We start from the raw sequence: 22,351 nt of genomic DNA on the forward strand, positions 1-22,351 counted from the left end.
GTTCAGAGGGTGAACAAACCAGTCAGTTCAGCATCTGGAAGTGAGGCCCTCCCCCTCCAAGTCCCAAGCTGAGGCAAGATTCCCTGTGCTCACACTCAGCGTGGAGTCCAAAGGAGGCAGAATTTCTGTGCAGGGCAGGGGAGAGGGGTGGAGTGCACAGAAATCACATCAAAGGGGTTTTTGTAACTTTAGGTTGTGGGAACATAAAGTACAGGTGTTAACTTGGGAGGATTAAAAGAAAAGTAATGAGTAAATTTTGAGATGTTCATTGGACAGCAGGTAGAAGTCGAGGTATCAGCACCAGCCAGAGAGATTGCTGGTTGCTAACAGACTGTCTTCTACAGTCACCATGTGATCCAAAGCCCAGTGAAGTAATTACAGATTCCTAGCAATTACAGGAGGTTTTGGTTCAGGCCCACAGAGACCGTGCTGCTGGGAATCTCAGTCCTGCCACATTCCAGTAGATTGTGATGATTGTGAAATTACCAAGGGCTGAAAAAATTACACAGAAAGGGAATAAGTCCTAAATAAAACCTGTCTAAGGCATTATAAAACACTGGATGATGCAAGGTTTGAGGGAACTTGGAATGTAATGTCCTATCTTTAGGGAGAAGAAGAGATGTGGTTGCACTTTATTTTTTCACAGCAATGATACAAGCACAGTGCAGCAGACAGATGGAAGTGTCATAAGCAAAGTGTGAAAAAGAGAAAAAAAAGGATAAAGCGACAGTCCCACTGCTAGAGATTATCATGCTGTGAAATCCTGTTTGTAATGTTCTGTCAGAAGAACGTCTCGACCACCACAGGTTGTGATAAGCAACGGGATAAGCGTAGGTATATAACCTCAGGGACAGAAGATCCCCACGGACGGACTGATTAGCCACACCTTAAAGCAAGACAGGTCACAGAACCGTAGAGGCCGATGACAGCCAAAACAGCTCTAAATATTTGGTTGCACTGAAATGCTCGAAGAAATCTGAGGCTTATTTCTGTTCTTAGGTCTCTCTCAGGGCCCTGAGTAGGTTGCAATAGCATGGACATTAGTTCCTCCAAATAATCTTTATCCAATCACTCTCCTTGATGGTGATTAAATACATAAAATGTTACATGTCAGATATTTGAAACAAAGGCCCAGGACACCTAAGAAATGCTCTCCGAGTAGAGCACTGTTTCCAGGCCAGATGACTTAAGAGTATTAATGTGATCCAGTCACAAACCATTGCTCTAAAGGAAAGAAATCCAGAACAGAAAGGAAGAGTAAAGAAGTACAAGAGGTAATACTCAGGTTTTATTTTCCTTTTTATTTCATGTGCAGTCCAGCCTTTTTTTGCAGACCTGCATGAGAATGCAGATTTATACACACTCATTTACTACACCGAGGCTATTCTCAGGAATCATGCTAGTCTAGGCAATTTGATACAGAATTTTTAGTCATTACTGTGAGATATGTATGCTTCATTAAAAAAAAAAAAAAAGTGTTAGGTCTTTTTTCCATTAAAAAATGCTATACTTTGAAGTTACGTAGATGTTGCGAACAAACCAGAGGAAACGAATGTCTGCAGAACACTTTGCTATTTTCCGATGAAAAATACAAGTTCAAAATAATTATGCTTTGTTATATAGTTGTACTTTGTTCTAGTATAATACTAATCCTAACACGCAGTTATTAACGACCTGCATTTTGGTAGTGGTTCACAATTGCTGCCTGACTGATCAGACTTGTGGTCCCCACTTGTTCAACAAACTATAGAAAAAGGAAGTAGAAAGACACAGACAAGGCGAACGTTATTTCTGCTTCACCCAGTTAATTTAAATATATGAAAGTAAGTGTGGCTTTATAGTCCTTCAATTATGTATTGCCTCTGAATTATGTATGGAGCAGAGGGCACACAGGAATTCTGGTGGGAAAAGACAGCACTGTGCAATAACGGTTCTTGACTCAGGATAAGACATGACTGTGCCCCTACCACAGATTCACTGCAGTTGAACGGAGCGCTACCATTTTTTAGAATCCCAGAGAGAATCTGCGTACCTATTCTCATTGCAAGAAACTGTCTCATGTAGACACACTCTCATAAATACTCTGTAGCCCTGTTGGAGAAATACACTCACACTGCTGGTGGGCAAAAACTTCCTCCAATATTATATGCTACTGTACTCTTACTGAATGAATATTGTTCAAAAATAATATAATACACAGGTACTTCAAGCCTATTTTTCTAAGGCCTAACCTATTCACCACTCTAAAAACTGCCACTCTAGATCTAAAATATTTACATATGGAATACAGATTGTGTCTTCCACATCAATCGGTGGGTTTGTAGTGTATGGCAATTCCAAGAATTGTTCAATTTATTTTGGGACTATATCTGATCAGTAATTTTGCTGTTCTGTTGAAAAACATGATTATCTTTGCTACTCTAATTCAATATTTACACCTCATCCATTTTTGTGAGGGACAGAAATGAATCAGCTATCATAACGTCATATAATCTAGCTCTAATTTCACTTGGAAACAAAGGGCAACTCTAAGTCTTGTCATGCTAGAATTACACATAATATATGTACACAATATGTGCCACAAGATGACAATACCCACATGAATCATTGTATCAAGTTCTGCCATTGCTACTTATAGTAGATTTATCATAAACATAGACATATACAAGCATTCCATTAGTATAAAAGGCTTCTGTGTTCTATCTTTAATTCCAACCCCTTCTTTCCATTTGCTTCTGTCTTTTTATATTCTCCTTCATTTTAAACACATAGTTGTATATTATACATAAATAAAGATTTTTTAGAAAAGTAGTAATAGATAAATGATTAATCCTCTGAGACAGTTTTTTTTAGGTTGGCTAGTCCTTACTCATTTCAATATTCAGACATAAACAAGAAATATTGTCCCCCTGCTGCCACTTCAGATTGGGTCTGTACCTTGCACTGGACAAAATATTAAGCAGCGTTCCTCCAAAACTGTATCTGAAGGAGAAAAAAAGCAGCTGTCAACTCCAGATATGGAGCCACACACGCAGGCTGATATTTGCTTTGTTTGGGGAAAGCTTCTGAAACTCCAATTCTCATTTTGTAGGAAAAAAATAAAAAAATCTTTCTGCATTTGTCTCTTCCTTAGCGCAATGACCTTCCTCCCTTGAAGCAGTGACAAGTGTTGGCCTGCTGACTAACAGTGCAGCTTTGCTGCCAGACATCCTCTGGTTGGGGCCAATGATAGGCAGTGATATCAAACTGCCACTTGGTGGCAGAGGTTAGATACCATAATGGTATCGCTGGTTCCCAAGAATTCATCGTGCAGTTATTCTCTGCTCAAGGTGACTCAAGATTATTTCTTGCCTCCTCATTAATTACTATACATATTTATAGGTAAATTACAGCTTCAAACTTAAACATTTATTCAATTAATCACTTCGAGTTGTAGTAGAATAAACTGTTTCTAATCAATTCATTAGTTTGGGGGGGGGGGTCGTGACAATTTAAAAGGTTCATTTTCTATTTCCTCTCTGTTGCATGAACTGTCTTACACAAGACTTAAAACATCAAACACCAGCAGGTATCTTTCTAACAGAAAGAGCATAAGAGGCTCTGAACCATCAAACTATTTGCTTCAGCTTACAACCAACAGAAACGGACTTACTGCTATAACTAAATTAGGCTTGCTTCTACACCCCTCCTCCAAAGATACTGGGTTTAAATTTTAAGTCTTTAGCAGTTATTCAATTACTACCTAGCTTATTGAGAGCAACTGTAAACACAGTATACATAAGTCAGTTACTGTGATTTGTTCCACAGTGTGAATAACTAATACTCTACAAACGGAAGCTTCTTTACGTCTACTTCCTGAGACCTTGCTTAGCATCCCACTTCTCAAGCAGCAGCATATTTCACTCCTTAAAGATGCTGCAATAGCTCTGCTTCTGTGGCCACACCTACCCCATGATTTCAGCAGCTTTTCCCAGCACAGGAGCAAGATGCAAGGTCTAGCCAAAAGAAAAAGCTTTCGCTCAACCCAAGGGGAGCTACCTAAATTTATATAATGTTCCCCTTTTCGCCTCGGTCTTCTCCATTTTTAGTTTCACAATCTTTTTAAAACCTTCATAACACTGTGAACATTATAAATGCATACTGCAATAACTATCCATTTGACCTACAAATAAGTGAAGGGGAACTGACAAGTTTCACATCTCTAAGACTTTACCAGAAGGATTTATTTAAACACTATGAGCTGAGTTTATGCCTAAGCTTGGGCACAGGGACACTTTCTGTTCCCTACGGATTTGGTACCCCCACTTTCATTCCTCCCTACCCAAGTCTCCAAAGCTGTAATGCCATTCATAGCAAGTTACACACAAAGCTGCAGAACATCACTGCTGCGATGTTCCAAGCCAGATTGCTTCCAATTAGACAATAGTTAGTAAAGCAGAATTAGAAGAAAGGCTCTTTAAGGGCAAGCAACTTTTATCAGCTATTTTTTCTGACAGGAAGCTCTGGACAGACTGTACAAGTTCAAGTTCAGGACAGAGTTTATAAACCACAGGCATTTAATCTCAGAAATAAATATCTCAAACCCCCTGAATAAAGATTTCCCCTAATAATAGCTGTTAGTGTTTGTTTAGTCCACACAAGAAAAATCTAAGCTAGAAACACTGACATAATTAAAGATCCTCTTAGTATAAACCATTCCACAAAACTTCAGTTAACTGAACTTCATCTAGCCAATTTACCAGGTTAGCCAAGCTGACTCTATGTACACCAGCTGCACTTCATCAACTAGGAGTGCTCTATTTACAAAGTATTCATTTATCCAAATATTCTGGGCCTCTTCTGACACTCTACATTATCATGGAGAGAGAAGCATAAATACACCAAGATGTTTTCACAGTGGTAACTTTCAGTCTCTAGAATAATTTGCTACTGAAAATTTATTAACTTTCTGCAAAGAACTAAATATGAGTTAAAATCGAAGCAAGCACTAACTGTACATGGGTAAGAGAGAAAGAGAGACCAACTATTTCACATAGCTTTACAAATTCTCAACAGCAAAAGTAGTTACTGCAGAGACTGAATGCACGACCTACCAAACTTCCATTAATTCAGAACTATGACATTAGGAATATTATTTTTTCATCCATTACATGAATATTTTCTAAATTCAAGTCATGGCTGTCAGAATGGAGAAGCAAAGCAGCTATACATTAAGAGAAATCACCTTTGCTGAAATCTCTATTTACCTCTTATTTCAACATAGGTGGGGAGTTACCACGATTGGTATCCCTGTATTACAGCTAGCCCCATTCATATTTGATTTTCACATTCTATACTTTTACTCCACAACTTTTCTGAAAAGTGTCTAGGTGTAGAATTGTTGATTGCATCTTTGGAGTCTGGAAAAATATGAATGTATAAATTTAATACGATAAACCTTGGATTTTCAGAATTCCTGCAAATCCTTCTTTTGGAAAAACCCATGTAAGAACAAAAATTTGCATGGAGGATTTCATAGCAAATAAATGTTTTACTAACTATTTTGATGGCTCTTAACATCATGATATCCAAGTTCTTCAGTTATGACAGCAGCATTGGCTTCTGCATCCATCCAAAGATCCAGAAAAACCAGCTTTTCTTGCTTCTCCTTCATCAAAGTAATGACAAAGCCAGCAGCCAAAAAGTTCTCTGAAATGTATATTCTTTAGTAGGAAATCCAGCTGAAGCAGTTTTTGTCTATGTAACTCATTTCCTAACATTTCTGGAGCAAAGCAAATAATGCCTTTTCTAGTCATGGCATACTGAGCAACATAACTTCTTCCTCTTGGCACCTCTGCTCTGATGGTAGTCTTAACAGGGTGAATTTACAGGGTAGCAGTACTGGGAGATAGTCCCAATACATTTCCACCTAGAGCGTTAACTGATGACCGAGCATTTCTGAGGCATGGTGCTTGAATTGTTTGATTTTATTGTTGCTTTAATTGTTGCTTGTTTAATAAGAATACAATTCCAAGAAACAGAACTGGCAATTAGGAATAGTAACTGATATTCTAGGGACTAATTATTGGTCCAGCCTGATGAATTCCAGTACTGGGGTGCATCATTTCAATTGCAGGAAAACAGAGAATATATTATTTCATAGATATGTAGATATGTAGATGAGAAAGAAAACTTGTCATATGCAGTAGGCAGTTTGCAAATACTGAAGGCAGGCATGATTACAGGTGACATTCTGGGGAGGTCCAACTGTTATGATCACAGAAAGGTAATATACATTGAAATTTGTAGGAGGAAAGATGTTACTGAGATCTGCAGCATGCTGTAAATCGAACAGGCGGAATACACGGGACACATTGTCTCACAGGACATCAGTAGGACTTAGTGATTAGTTTACATGAAAATCTACACCCATGAAGGAACTGTATTATTACCCAGAACATCCTGAAACTCTACCTAGCTCAAGAGCTAGATTTTTACCAGTTTGATGCTTCATTTCTTTACAACAGCTTGCTACGGCTATGTTCTCTGCTGACAAGCAAGTTTCCTGAACTGAGTTTCCTGAACTCATTGACTTCCTATTCCATCCCTCCTCGTGTCTCAGAATACTATCAAGTGTATACATTTACACAAAACAGCAATTGTGAGAAAAGGTAGCTATAAACAAATGGTTACAAGCTGCAAGTTTTCACTCCTTCAGATATTTTGCAAGCTGTGATGGCTATCCTTAATAAAAAACAGAGGCAAGAGTTTCCTGAACTGTTTTGAGCGTGGACTTTGCTTTGAACCTGAAGAGTTCTCTGTATCAATTTTCACTATGAGCAACAGGAAAAGCAGCAGCACTTTGCTCAAAAATGAGACTAGTTACATCACAAGGAAAAACCTTACATTACATTCCAGCCAAGATAGTTTCATAAGTAAAGAAATATAATGAGACGAAAAGCAGAACTGCAAAAGCAGTTCCACAAAATACCATCACTAGGTAACAATTCAGAAAGTAAGCAGCTGAGCACAGGAGAATTGCAGGGAGGCAGTGGCAGCTTTATGGGAAAGAGGACTGACATTAGACATCAGTGCGGCAGCATCTTCTTTCACTAGCAGTTTTTAGCAGTTATATTACTTACACCAAGCTCAATACAGTTGTTGACATCTAGCCTGAATTCCTGGAAATATACATGAAAAGAGCTCAAGAAAGCACACATACAGGGCCAAAAGAAATTACTGTCATTTTTGAAGAACAGACATACTTTTCGTGGTCCATTTTACGTATTCTGGTATGTTTCAGTTAAGATCTGAGTCGTCAGTGTTGAAGACATCTACCAGGAAGATCTTCCACAAACTGAGTTTCTGTATGCTCATCGGACTCTAGAGGCTTGTATCCTGCAAACGTTCTGAGCAGGTTTTATCTAGAGGCTAATACAAACGAGCAGTTAGGGTAGTGAGTGCTCTTAGCATTCCCAGATTCTTACAGAGTGCACTGAGGCAAGTAAATAAACCTCCCCAGCTCAGCTGATGTGCTTCTCTCACAGACAGGCTGCAAATCTTAATCAGCAACAGGAAAAAACTTTCAGATCCTCAAAGATTTTATGGAAGTATATAAATACTGTAAGAAATTAATGATGTCCTGATGCCCATAAACTCCTAAACTTCAAATGACATTTCATTTCATTTTATTTGGCTACTCTCTTGGTCTATAAAGATTAAATTACATGCTAACATAAGCTATTTCTTCAGGTTTAAAGCACTTTTCAGAGACAGCACAATACGGAGAACAATGACAGGATTTTTTCTTATCGTACAACTTTGTCTTCTGTCTGCCGGCACTTTTCTCAAGCCTCTCCTCCAGGCAAATTAATAGTCCAAATATTTCTTCATTTGATGTTCACTCTTTCCAATTGGCAGAGAAATAAGTTCAAAAATCAAGTAAGTATATGGAGGTTTCAGTATAAAAATAATGTTAAAAAAAAAATCAAAGTGTTTGGGATTACTGTTACAATAAGGAGGATGTTTCCACATTTGTGTTTTCAAATTTCATTTGAAAGGCTAGACCAAAGTTCTGCTCTCAGCTATGGCTGTATATATAGTCCTACCACTGGCAATATATTACAGATTTAACTTGTACAGCCAGAACAGTGAAAACGACATAGAAAGCACTGGTCTGAAACATAACAGAAGAAATCCTGGCATCATTGCAATCAATTCAAGTTTCGCAATACCTTCACCGAATCAGGATTTTATCTATAGTCCTGACAAGTTCAGTGTCTTATTCTTCTTCATGCCTCCTCCTTCATTCAACAGAATTCAGAGAAATCTGTTATACCAACACCAAGACATCCTGGAATCTTCATTCAGTTCAAAAGTCCAGATTAAACAGACTCTGGATCACTATACCTAAAACTCATGACTAAATACAGATCACTTTGTGCTTTTCTTTTTGTAGGTACTATTTTGATAAATTTCTCAGACCAATAGGTATCTAATAAGTAGTCATTAAAAATAAATGTCAATGTTAATCCACTTTCTACATTGTAAGCAAGTAAAGAACCATCAAATATCAATCTGGATCATCTTTGCCTGTTTTTCTTATTTACTGTAGCACTCCTTCCCTCTGTACACTTGACACTTCCTGTATATTTGCCTGTTGAGACAAAATAGCTACTGTGAACACAATTTGTGAAGAGGCATCCTGCTATTGCCACTAAAATGCCACGACTGCAAATAAATGCTGCAGCAGAGTGAAAGACACTAATGTGGTGACCACGTTCCAGCCCAGGGACTTTCCTTTCTTGATATGATATGGCATGGAAGTGATCAGAACGTTGCCCAATAGACCTTATGCACTTTGGAGGCATTTGCTGGTTTGGCCATCTGTCAAAGATTCTTCATCAGTTGTACCAGCTTCCTCCTATCACAGATCTACATGTTCACAAGATTTTTTCAGAAGATCCCTCTATTTTTAGATCAGACTAGACGATTCACCAACCCAACCAGAGCCTTTTACCAGTCTCTGCTACACTGTTCATGAAACCCCTTATAATACTGTACAACTTAATTCTGCCCTCGGCATACCAGTTTTGTATTCAGGCAGTTTGGACCATTTCTTTTACTCAAACTCTACAGAATCTCCTGCTAGTCAAGTACTTAAACAACTAGCATGCTTTCCTAATGCATCTTGTTCTTTATTTGCAGTTCTTCCTTTTTTTGCTAGACTGGACATATGCAGCATGCTACACAGCTTCAAAAAAAGCATGTAAATATCCTCAGAATGGCTCAACCAGAACAGCATAACAGACGGCATGTGGCTCTGGACCACAAGCCATGCTCATTGTACTGCTACCTGCTGAGCACAGCCACCAGCATTCAGAGCATTATAAAAAGGGCATTACTGTAACAATGACAAAGGGAGCGAGCACTACTTGCATAGTGTTTATTGAGCAATACAGACTATGGCATTTGGAGACTGGCAGTTTATACGGCTTTTTTTAAACCCAAATTTCCATCAACTTTCAAATAATAAAGTGCCTGAATTAATTAGAGAGTCAGTTCCGAGAAGGCAGAATGTATGTTTTCACACCCTTTCACAAAAACACACCCGGGTGCCTTTCAAGGCCAGCATGGTGACAAGTCATCTGCAAAGAAAGAACTTTGAAAAGATCAAATTACACTTGCTTAGAAGTCATTCTACCTTTACAGGATCTGAACTATAATTAGAATGCTGATGCCCTGTTAGAATGGAGACAGGAGTAGCATCACACAAAGAGAAAACAGAACAGTTTTCAGAATAGGGCATTACTAACAAACTGAAAAGAACAGGTTAAGACAGACAAACTTCTAAAATCAGTTTTTTCCAAGTTTATGCTATTGCAGAAGTAAAACAGAGATCCTATAAAAAAGCTTATTAAAAATATAACACAACCAGTGCTAGATACTTCTGCTCTTTCCCTTTAAATTTTCCAAAGGACACTGTTTTTGTAGCTGCCAATTCTGTGACCTTGCTGGAAGTCACCAAGCCAGAGATCAATTAGTGAGTGCAGAATAGAGAAGTAGCATTGACTGCATTCTGCCTGTCCCTTGGGAAGAGCAGCTGTGCTTCAGGGTACAAGCAGCATAAGCCTGGAAGATTGTTATCCTGTGGGAGCACTGATACACAGGTTGGTTACTAACTGCAAGATGCAAAATGCAGCAGAGCTGAAAGGAAACAGGAAAGTCTTCTTCCTTTGCCTTCCACATTTAAAAATTTTCAGTAATTTAAAAGTTCATTTTGCATAGGATGAAACCTTATCACACCAAATTATGTGTATGACAAATACACCATGCTGGTTTCAAACATATCAGTTACAAGACCCCTTGTTAGTGCTCTTCCTACTGAAAGTGCCCTATAGGAAGTTATTCATTGAAAATATTGCTTGATCTTCACAGATCCCATGTTATCATTTATCAAACTGTTAGGAAAAGTTTGTCTGTAAATGTTAACTGTGAATATGTGAGAAGAAATTAGAAGAAACCTTTGCTGAATCTCAGAAAAGCTCTCCGGCGTTTTTACTGGCAAAGGAGGAGAAACAGTGGCAGTCGCATTTAAGCATGATCAAACACCTGGTATTTCCAACTAGGTGTTTTACCTCAGTAAAGCATGAAACTTGAAAGGCAAATGCACTGAAGAGGATAGAATTCCTTAAAAAGTAGTTTGCTCCAGCAGTACTGAAATCCTGAACCAAACAGATCATTATTCTTCTCTAATGGTTTTATGGACTGGTTTGAAATCTGTTAGCCAAAGAGGTAGAGCAAGTATCTTTAGGCAAGCTGCATAAACCCTCGGGAGATCACCTATAACCCCATTTCATAGACAGAATGAACCAAAAACCATAAGAATTATCTGATTTTATTTGTTTGTAAGGTTATATACCAAACTACTGTGACAGAGAAGGAGAATAGTCCTAGTACCTTAACTTCCAGTTGTATGCCCAAACTACCACACAAGCTACCAGAGACGGTTGTGTGCTTCCTTCCTGATGCCTTCAGAGAAGCAGCAATCTGTATCACTCACTGTCCCCATATATATTAGTTTTCTTTCATTTTAAATAGGAGCATTTCCAATATACAATGTTACCCTGAAAAAGTTATTAGGAAACAATTATGCTATAACCAATATGACAATCACAATTTAAATCAACAATGCTACAACACATACATACTAAATTTCGCAGTTTGCTGTCATCCTTCTCCTTTGACTATAGTAGCACTCCAGGAATGCAAAGCCAAGGACAATGACTCAGACCTCCAAGGTCCCTAGTGCAGGTCCTAACCACTGAATGTCTTTAGAACATAGTTGTGGGGCATTCCACTATGTCAACCAGCAGTTGGATCTTACAGCTCTATTCTCAGTCCTGCATGAATTCCAGCTGTTTAGTATTTAAATCAGTACATAAATATATCACAGACTAAAATAAGTCACCTGCCTGGTTACTACAATGTTACAGCAGTATCTTTGCTTGCCTTAATTTGCAGGCAATTATAATGCTGTTTGTGTGACATACTACTCTGTAAGGCCTCCTAGAAGAAATCTGAGAGATCAATAGTCCTTAAATAAGTAATTAGAAAAGATAAATCTTTTAGGTCATCAAATAACAAGTGATATAAATAAAAAGTCACAGCTCTCTGAACATCTGCATTTAATACTTTTTACATGTATTTGTTGAGTTAAATGATATGAAAGGCTGCACACCAAAGGAAAGGCCTAAGAGGCAGAAGTGCTGAGAACCATCCATAAAAGGCAGTAAAAAGCATAACCCCCCCCCCCAAAAAGACCCCTCCCTTACTCCATTATAAAGACTGCTTGTTGTCTTACCTTAAAATCCTTTACCTCCTCTCCTCAAGGAGGCCTCCAATCTGCAGCTTCCTAGACTCCTACTGATCACTGGGTCTTACACAATGGCTCTACCACCACATCTGGAAAGACTCCTGCTCCCTCAAAATTGGTCAGGGGAATAAAGCTTGCTACCACCCTTCCCATATCTGGTTGAAAGATGCTCTAAATTATAGCCAGTTACACCGTTCTGAAACTACCTACCTAGTCTGGCCATTTTTAGCTTGCCCTCAGGCAGGCAAACCTGGCGAGTTTCTTTCCTCATGTACGGCCATCATGGGGGGGGGGCTATTCTATCAAACACTTAGGGCTGCCCAAGGGGCCACATTTTCAGATTGGGCTCCATTTTCCCTTAAATTAGAAATGCATTCTCCCTGCACCTGATACAGTTCAAACTTGGTAGGTGGCATTTCAGTCTACATACCTCCCACGACACAGCTATCCAAATCTTCCACAATATTCCACCAGTACACACCACTCTTTTGCTAATAAAGGCTTATTGGCACCTCCAACTGCTGCACATCCCATGCTTAACCTCATGGTGTATCAATCAAAGTTTATGAAATTTTGAGGTATACATGTAATGTTTGGAATATTATCTGTATCTGTTGCAGATCTGTTTCCCATTTATCACTTTATACGACAATATCAGTTAGTTAAGCAGCAGCATACCAGCCACAAGGCGTAAAGAGTCTCAAATATTGAAAGGTTACTGCTAGCCTATGCAACGCAAGGAACTCGGCACAAAATTGATAAAAAGATGAAAGAGATTCAAAAAATTGTCTTCTCCTGTGATGCTGGATAAAGAGGGACCTGTCAAATTCCACTTGTAAGATCTAGGGTTTAAGTGCACTGGACCACATCAGTTTACTCTAGACATTCACTTACCTGGAGACAAATAAGCATCAGAACAAACACTGCTCTGCCCTCATGTGTTGAGCTGCTAGACTTGGGTTACCAACACATTCAGGAAACACACCAGCTTAACAGGGTCAGGATTTCATCTCAATGTCCAGCTTGTCAACATTTTCCAAATGCCACAGAATTCTGCTTGCAGTACTTTCCACACAAATTTTTTAATAAAGTCAGAAAACTACTGCCTTGTAACTAAAATTCTCATTATAGCGATATTTTTAGACCAGATTTTTGACCACGGTTTAAACCTTTTATTGTTATCCAACAGTTATTATTCCTAACGGTTCTCCACTTTCTGTTAATGAAAATGAATCTTAGCAAAAGCTTCTTCTTTTTTTTTTATTCTGACTGTATTTCAACTGCCCCCCCACAAACTCTGACTCAAGTTCTAGGCTTCAGGGTCACTGATGGACACTCAGCTATTGCTTTCATCAAAAGAGGCACAGACTGCTACAGACAAAAAGGGATATGTGAAAGAAAAAAACATGCAGTTAAAAAACAAAAGAACAGAAAAATCCCACCACTGAAAACAAAAACTTTTTGTACCAGAAACAGATTGAAAACAGAAAGAAAATTAACATTTAGGAATGAAAAAGCCTATTCACTGTTGATGTTAAATACAACACCCGCAGAGATAGAAGCTGGGTTTATTTTTGATAGCAGCATAAACATTAAAGATGAGCCAAAAGCATTTAGAAAAATAAGGTTGCAGTACAAAGGCTCATGTGATGGGAGAAATTTTGCTTTTAATCTTGACCTGGAAAACCTTTTCTATGACAGGACCTCTTTTCAGTGGAGTCACAGTCCTGTCTAGCTATACTGTCTATTAGTGATAAAAAGGCCACCCAAGCTGTTTCTGCTTTAGAATGATGGCAGGTTTTCAATCCTAAACTTCAAAGGAAAAGGAAAAAAACCTAATGCATCAACCTAAGGACCTATACTAAACTTCCATCTTCCGTTCTCTGGTCCAGTCACACACTTCCCTGAAATAATAACCCCTACAACTGTATAAATATTCTTCTAGTAAGGACATAAATATTCCCGGAAGTATTTGTCTACTTGTCACAAAATCACATGAAAATCTTCATCATATATACATACACCAGATCCTATTCATACAATGGAATAAACAGCTGATTTCTGAGACTGGAGACATAATGAACCAAACTAGTAATACCTAAGTGCTAACCATATTACCTAAATCATTGTGAGGAAAAAGGCATCGCTGGAACAAATCTTAAATGTGCATTATAATGTATTATGACTGGAAGTCATGGACACCTCTGTGAAGGTTGGTCGTACTTTGGATGTCTGTTCATACAGCCAAGGCTTCTTAAGATGTAGAGAATTGCTATCTCTACATCTACAGAGAGGAGTCGCAGACCAACAGTCGGTCTTTGGAACTTTATGCCATCAAATTGCAATGAGAAATCTCCTGTACAAGACACTGCCAACCCTACACATTCAGCTACAACATTAGTGTAGGATCTTCCCTCTGTCACCTTTCCTTGCACAGACTGTACAGGCAGAGATGCCCTGTAACAGCCAGCAGTCACCCCATATTCCTGTGAAACACACTATGTGAAAGGCAAGATCCAGGAGCTTCTGTCCACAATAAAAATAAAAATGTTGAAGACCACATGGTACATCAAGACCACACTTCCCAAAATAATTTCTTCATGGGATAGATAGTGGCAGAGACTTCTAAGTAATTGTGGAAACATTTTTGACCACCCAAATGTTCTTTTTACATGAATTTCTTTTTAAACACATTACAAGTAAGAATTGGAGATAATTTAAATACATACTAGTAAAATGAAGAATGAGGTGGACATTTGCTAGCAACAAAACTATTCTCTCACCTTCTATCCTTTCCACTTCCATTTCCATCAACAATAATCCACAAATGGAAGGGATGAACAGCCTGAGAAGTGTTTTTTCTCTTAATACAGACACTGGAATTTAGAATGTAGGCTGTCTGGGACAATGTTTTATAGACTTCACTGCATAACTCTAGAGCATTTTACCAGATTTACAAAGATTAACGAGTAGCACATATTGAAATGTGCACTCTTTTTTTTTTTTTTTTTTAAACCCAGGCCTCTTATTTCTAATAACTAATATAAAATTGTATACGAGTCGCTAACTGCACTTCTAAAATTGTAGCCCAACCTGGGTTCAATCACACATGGCATAACTTCTGTTCTTAGCTGAAGCTAAATCCGCCTCAGTGCATGCAGTAAAATCTCTAATAATTGCATTAGTCATAATTTGAAAGTTTGTCCCACTTACCTGGTTCCAGTTTTGCTTGCTTTTCAGGCTGATCCTCATCCCTATCATTAAATAGATCTCTGGAATGTTACCCTACAGAGCCTGCTCTGGGACCTGAAGAGCACTGCAGTGCATTTCATGGTGTGATTCCTCCTCTTTTAGTGCCCAAGTTTCCCCCGATACCATTTTATCTCCTTTGCTTCCAGTCTAAAGACAAACAACAATCATTCAGATTACACAAGATATTAGCAAGCACCCTGTCAAACCCTTAGTACTGAATAGGGCACACAGAGAACTGCCAGACTTGCGCCTGTCATCTTTTGTTTTGCAGTGCAGATTCTAGATTAAGTACCCTCTACCTTAGACAATCACCTGCTTGATCCCCACCCCTTTCTGTCTAACCAAGTTGGGTTATTTGTTTGGTTTTTTTAAAACAAATACAGATCTTAAAAGCATTTTTCCAAATAAAGCTCTTTGTTACATCATGGCACAGATTAACCAGCTAGCAGCTGTGGGCCAAACAAAAACAAAGGCAGAATGTAATGAAGCTCTAAAAGCTGGGATCAGGTATATACAAACCAGAAGGTAGATTCTGACACCTAGGAAGAAAGTGGGATGCTCAAGGAACTGTGAGACAGCATTTAAGAACTACCAAAATACAAGCCCACCTAATCAACTTCTGCAGCATACTCACTAGAAAACAGACATGTCAGAGCCCACGTTAAAGTAAAAGCCAGTGATACTCACATGCCTAGCAATGGGGCGAGAACCCACACTCAAGTCACATAAGTCCCAGCATGAACAGTGTGTGAGGAGAGTTGCTTGGATATGCCTTCAGAAGATGGACAGCCATACACAGCCATATGTAGTTACACCTATCACAAGCAATGCTCACCAACCCTTGTAAAGACTGTTCTAGGACGGATACAATCTCTGCGTTTCTCATTCGTCACCCTGACTCCTCTCTCCACATCCTGCAGAAAAACATCCTGCAGAAAAATTCAATCTAAACTTGGCAAGTTTTCACTGTTGACTTCCCTCCCCCTACCCCCAGTCCGCTCCCTGCAATTGACTATTCAGATATTTTGGCCTTTGATTTAAATGCAGTTTTGCAGACATATTTTTAGTGCCTCTGGGTTTTAATACTTGCACAGTCACCCTGCAAAGTTATGATTTTTTGTATATGTTTACCCTTGCTGAATGCAGCTTTAATCCCCTCTCCATCTATTTTTATGCTGCTTATATTATAACCTTTTAACTTTCACCTTCTGCCCTCTATGCTTTTTTTTCCTATAGAAGCCAGATGACATCATGACTTTCCACTTTTTTTCCTGTATCCTTTGGCATTCTACCTCCCTACTTTTCTAGGGATTTTTCTCCAGTTAAAAATAACCAAACAAGCAAATGTAGCAAGACAGAAGAGTGGCTCTGGACCTTTTTTTTTTTGGCATGGAATTGTTTCCAACTTCACCCTTGTCATTAAAGATGAGTTGCATTCTCATACTTCAAGATTTTCTTCAAAACACTTTGCATTTGCAAATCATCATCTTAGCTTATCACCTCTCTAAATCCAAGCCTCCACTGTGGAAAGTACTCAAGCACTTGCCAAACTTCAAAGCATGCAAACAGTCACATTAAATGTGTGATCAGTCCCACTGAAATTAAAGCACATAAAATTATTTATTTTTATAGGGCCTAGGTTTTGTAAAGTCAACTTCCTTTTCAAATTCTCTGAATTTTTGTTATTTTCTAGTTCTCACAAAGCCTACGAGACTAATTTCACATTTGAATATAGCTCTTTTGTGAAGATTTGTAAAATACATGTCTCATACAGTTTTTTGGTTTTTTTTTTTTTTTAGTGCTCCTATTCAGTCTGTCCTCAGATACCTCTGCACAAATCCCATTAACTTTAGTTCATATGTCTAAAGGCAGAATTTGAAACCTGTAAAGAACTGGGTCACTGGACAACGGATACTTCCCAAACAGAGATTTCTTTTTTGAGTTATAACAAGAGGAAAATACCTCTTCCCTCAAGCACCATGTGAACATTCCCATTTGTCTGTAAACAATACTAAACACTTGAAATTTGATAGGTTACATTTTATCCTTGCTCACTTAGGGTTTTCCCTTTATTATAGCTAATAGCCATTTAGTCCTCACTGTAGTATTTGTGGCTGCTGCTATATCATCCAAACATGCTGTCCCATGGGGCTGCCTCACTGCAGATTTCAGTGCCTGCTTCATTGCTCCCAACCATAAAACCAGTGACTATCAATAACTTTTTGTAAAGAGTTCCTCTGTTTTTCTGGGTTTTTTTTTTTTGGTACACATGCAAATTGCTTTCACATGTTGGCCATATACACCAGCTCCTGCCTTGTTTCTATTTTTCATTTAATATTGGTAGTAATTTTTTTTTTTTTTTTAAATCAGATGTACAGGATACGGCATAACCATGTATGAGAGCTCCAAATAGTAAAATCACTCCAGGCACAGAGGGTTTTTGTTTGTTTGTTTGTTTTGTTTGTTTGTTTTTTAACAAACCAATTCTACTTTTGTCGTCTCAGTAAAAGTCAGTGAAATAGTCTCAGGAGAATTCATTCACTTAACACAAGTTTTCTCAGTATTAATGTCTTACATTTGTATACTGTTCTCATGTAATTGGTAAGATTCCTGTGATGTACTTGTTACAGTATAAAACCTACACAGTATTTAAAAATAGACCAGCCTAACCTTGAGAATCTGACCAGTCAGGAGACAGAAAGAGGCAGAACAAGCCACTAAGCAGTACTCAGAAGTTAATTATGACTTTCCTTTCCACATTCCTTTTCCTTAGAAAATTTAAGTTTACAGGGGTATATCCAAATCATCAATGTCTTTCCAGAACAAATCCAGATTAGATGCTAACAACATATACTTCACATTTTCAAAGCTGCTCCCACCATTCATACTTGCTTATGCTCATGACTATGTTTCTACTTAGAGGATAGCCTACTGCACTGAGCACAGGGCTTGGAATTCTAATCCAAGCTATGCTACTTGTTGAGTGTGTTACCTTAGGCAAAGTGCATCACCAGACTTAGTTTCTGCATCTTTGAAGTCTCTGCGATTTCCTCAGTTGTCTGGGGCATACTGAGAAGATTCAAGAATACAGGACAAGGTCATAAATAGTTCTATGTAAAAAATTTGCTGTGAAACACACATTATCTCCATCATAGTTATTTTTATATATAGAGAGAGATATATAGATATATATAGACAGATATAGATATATATAAAATCTTTCTATGCCAGTATTTTGTCCTAAAAAAGAGCATAATTACAGCTAATTATTTTTAGCTTGTATCAAGATAACTCTAATTTCAATTTCACAATTCAAGTCCCCACCACTTATTTAGTATATTTACAGCTATAAATTCAAATTTCCTTCTTTTTATTCCATAAAGCCTAAAGATAGACATTAACTTTTTTTCAAACCTCAGATGTTCTTGTTAAATTTATATCCTTGTACCATAGTACCAAAGCTCTTCCAATTCCCTGTATTCTAAACTAATCCATCAATCCCCTTTCCTCTGTGTTTTTGCCCTTGGCAAATTACTAGCCCAAGGGAAAATTCAATAGAAAAATGCAGGATTTCATAAAACATATAGCCCAGATCTCAGCTGAGAATATCTTTCTTCTGCCTCTGCAAAAGCTTCACTATCTGAGATGCTGTCTCCTGCAGATTTTTTTTTCTCCTTGCTACATTTTCAGCTCCACTGCACAGCCACTACTCTTTCACAGTTGCCCCTTCCCATTCCACTGTCTCCTCCAGCAGCTCTCCTCTGGGCTACGCTTCTATTATGTCTTTATTTGCTATAATCAATCCCTCCCTCCCCCCAAAAGAAGAGTTCTCTCTTCACATTAAGCCCTTGGACCAGTCCTTGATTTTCCAGCAAGAAAAAGGGCCTACATTTTTAAGGGAACACAGGGGATTCAGGCAAGCTCTTCATTGCTTTGAAAAATCTTGATTCTACATTTGACAGCAAAAATTGAGATTCCTTAGATTTATTTCTCCTTTTAACCCATTTTTGACATCCCTCCTTAAACACCATAAGCACAAGTTTGTTATAAAAGTAGAGTTGTATGTGACAGTTCAGAACTATGGTGACATTTCAGCCACAGCCTTGTGAAGAAGCACACAAACTGCAAGCCGTTCAGTCTGAGCAAGCTGGACCTCTCATCACACAAAGTTAGTCATGCACATGTGTTTTTTGGTTCCACACTAAATGCTGCAAATTGCTCTTTTGAATGAAAGTTACTGCTTTACTTCAGCACTGCGGATCTCCTGATCCTACTGCCTTTTGCCAAAGTTCCCTCATAGCCCCCTTTAGCACAACATAATGTGCACTGATTATTTTGGCATGGAGCTCCCCAGTCAATTGTCTCTTGTCTTTACAGCTTATACAAAATTATTTTTGAAAGTGTGAAAATCTGTATTATATAAGAGATTGCCATGGACTGATATGTTGAAAGCTGAGTCTGAAAAGGCCCTTAAACTAGAAAATCTGACAGAAATTTCAAAGCACTCACACAATCAGCTCTGGAAATCTTCATCACTTACATTGATACTAATGTGCCAAGTCTTAAGGAGGGGGAAAAAAAATCTTATTTTTGCACAAATTACGGGTCAAATACCCTCAAATGAATCACTCAGATTTGAAGATACTGGCCACTGGATGTTGAGGCAGAATCATAAAGGTTCTATAGAATAGATATAAATTAAAAAATAACAAAAACAAAACAAAAAAAACCACACAGACTCAGCCATCCCCCCTCATACCCAGAGGTTTAGGCATGCTAGCACTTCTCTGAAGAGTTTTAAGAGCAGCACTGCCCTGAGCTCTCTCTTCAACCTCACAGCAGCGCCCAGGGCAGACGGGGCTCCAGAGCAGCCAGATGCCCGGGATTAGGCGGCACCGCCGGCGCACGGCTGAGCGCTAACTCGAACCCGAGGCTTTGTCTCGATTTGCGTGCGGGCAAAATGGAGCTCGCTGAACCCCGCGCTGCCCGCGAAGCCTAACGGCACCGCGGACGAGCCTCGATTCCGCCTCCTTCCAGACAACCGCTGAGGAATCCATGTGGAAGAAGCCGACTATCCACCCGGAAACGCTGCTCCTAGGTAACCGGTCACTAAGCGCACCGCTCTGTGTCTCGACACGGGGCTGGGAAGACCAGGCAGGGTGCGAGCGGCGGCGGCAGCGCCCTGCCCTGCCCTGCCCCGCGCCTCAGCCCGCCCTCGCCCCCCTCCCCTCGGCCCCCCGGGCCCGGCGGCCGCCCCGGGGGTGCGAGGCGGCCTCGGCGCAGAGCGGGGGCCCCCGCCGGGGAGGGCAGGCGCCGGCGACGCGCTCCCCCGGCCCGCTCAGCCCGGCGGCGACGCGCGTGTCTGTGGTGAGTACTGACACCGGCGGCACGGGGCCGCGGCGAGGGGGGGGTCCGACCCCGCGCCCAGGCCCCTCAGGGGCGCCCCGGCCCGGGGGGGAGGGGGGGGGAGCGGGCGGCGGCTGCTGCCCCCGCTGAGGGGAGACGGCGCGGCGGCGAGTCTCCCCCCACCACACACACCCCGCCACACACACACACACACACCTGCCTCTCGCCGGGCCCGCCGGGGATGCGGAGGACCCTACCGCGCCGCTTGCGTACTCTGCGCCTGGCACGCTAGCACCTACGCCGGCGGCTACGGCATTTGCGCAGAGGAAGCCCTCTCAGGTGCAGCGCCCGCGCTGACGACATTACGGAGAATTCGTAAAGAAGACTAACCTCTTTGAGGGGTTTTACGTAAGTGACGTTCGTAGGTGCGGGCTTGGCCTCTTAACCCACGCAGAGACAGGCGCTCTCTAAACCGTAGGAAGCCCTCTCCCGCGGGTGGGACTGCGCAGTTTACACGAGGCGTAGCGACCCCAGGTAGGAAATCTGACAGACAGAGCCGAGAAACTTTACGTCAATTCCGTAAGGCTGCGTTGGCCTGCCGCGAGGAGGGAGGAAACGGCCGGTTCCGGAATTGGCGCTGCGGCCCGGCATCCCCTTACGCAGTTAGCGTAAGGCTCCCTCTCAGGTGCAGGGAGGGGGCGGGCTCACGTTGCCCGGCAGCCCCAGCCTATGGGGGCGCTGGGCGCTGTCACGTGCCTGAGCCCCGCTCGCCGCTGCGGAGCCGGAGGAGCTGGCCGGGGGCACGGAGCCGCGCCGGGGCCGGGGGCTGCGCCGGGGCCGGCGGCGAGCGGGGTAAGGCGGGCGGGGCGGCGGGGAGGGGTCCGGGCGGCAGACAGCCCTCTGCGCGCGCCCCTTGGCGGCGGGGGAAGGGAGGGAGAGGGGGGCGGGCAGCGGGCACCGCTCCTCCCACTGCACCGGGCACTGCGGGCAGGAGGCAAGGGCAGGACACGGCGCGGGGGGCGGCGCGGGGGGATGGGAGGCGGCGCGTGAGGCGCGCGGCGCGGGGGGGGGGGGGCGCCGCCGCGCGCGCGCTGAGGGGGGCGCCGCGCGGCGACCGTAGGGGGCGGCCGTTAGAACCGTTGGTGGGGGGGCGGCGAGGGCTGCCCGCGCCCTGAGGGCCGGGAGCCCGCGCGCGGGGGGGGGGGAGCGGAGATGAGGGGCTCGGGGCCGTTGCGGGAAGCGGTTCCCCCCCCCTCACCGGCTGCCCTGGCGCAGGAGCCGGCTGCGCGGCGCGCGTACCTGTCAGCGGGCGCGCAGGTGCCTGCGCGCGGCGGAGCCGCCGGCCCGCGAGGGCGGTTATAGCGTCTCGGTCCGGCCGCGGGGCAAACTTCCCCGCTTTGCGGCGAGCGGTCACCTGGCCGGAAGGGTCCCCTGCCGGGAGGAGCGAGAGGTCCCGTCCCTGACGGAAAAAGGGAGCTTCTTTATGCCGGCGAGGTGCTGTGGGACGGGGGGGCGTTTGCGTGGAGCGGGTGCTTTTTCAGCCAGATTGGCTAAACAACAGCAATGGCTCGCAATCAAAAGTTTGCTGTAAGCTCAGTCATTGCAATGCGCCGCAGCGTCCGCTCCTCTGACCTGCTTTTTGAAATAGCGATGTGCACGAGTCTCAGTAACTCGTCAGGGTTCTGCGTGGTACCGGCGAGGCCCAAATTCCTCCGACGGCTTTGCAGCCTTCCTGGTCTTGAGGAAAATATCTTCAGTATTTTGATTTTTTTTTGTCTTTATGTATTTGCTTTGTACTGGATTTTGTTAATCATTAACCCACTAATTTCTGTGGAAGCGAGATCCTCAAAGAGGCAGTTGAGGAGGCAGGAGAAGGAAACTGAGCAGAGCAAAACTTGA

At 41.7% G+C, this 22,351-nt stretch overlaps 1 protein-coding gene across 6 annotated transcripts in view; it reads left to right on the forward strand.

The window, feature by feature from the left end:
• The first annotated feature begins 20,451 nt into the window (after positions 1-20,451).
• Positions 20,452-22,351, forward strand: part of STRBP (spermatid perinuclear RNA binding protein) — a 73,978-nt gene continuing 72,078 nt past the window's right edge. For 5 of the 6 annotated variants that reach the window (XM_067308856.1, XM_067308853.1, XM_067308858.1 and 2 more), the window contains exon 1: positions 21,233-21,304. The gene's annotated coding sequence lies outside the window, so the exon portion shown is untranslated. Of the gene's footprint in view, positions 20,474-21,232; positions 21,305-22,351 lie in introns of those variants that run through there. The other variant, XM_067308854.1, reaches the window with a different exon arrangement.

The sequence above is a fragment of the Apteryx mantelli genome, chromosome 21, assembly GCF_036417845.1.
Source record: "Apteryx mantelli isolate bAptMan1 chromosome 21, bAptMan1.hap1, whole genome shotgun sequence".
Lineage (NCBI taxonomy): Eukaryota > Metazoa > Chordata > Aves > Apterygiformes > Apterygidae > Apteryx > Apteryx mantelli.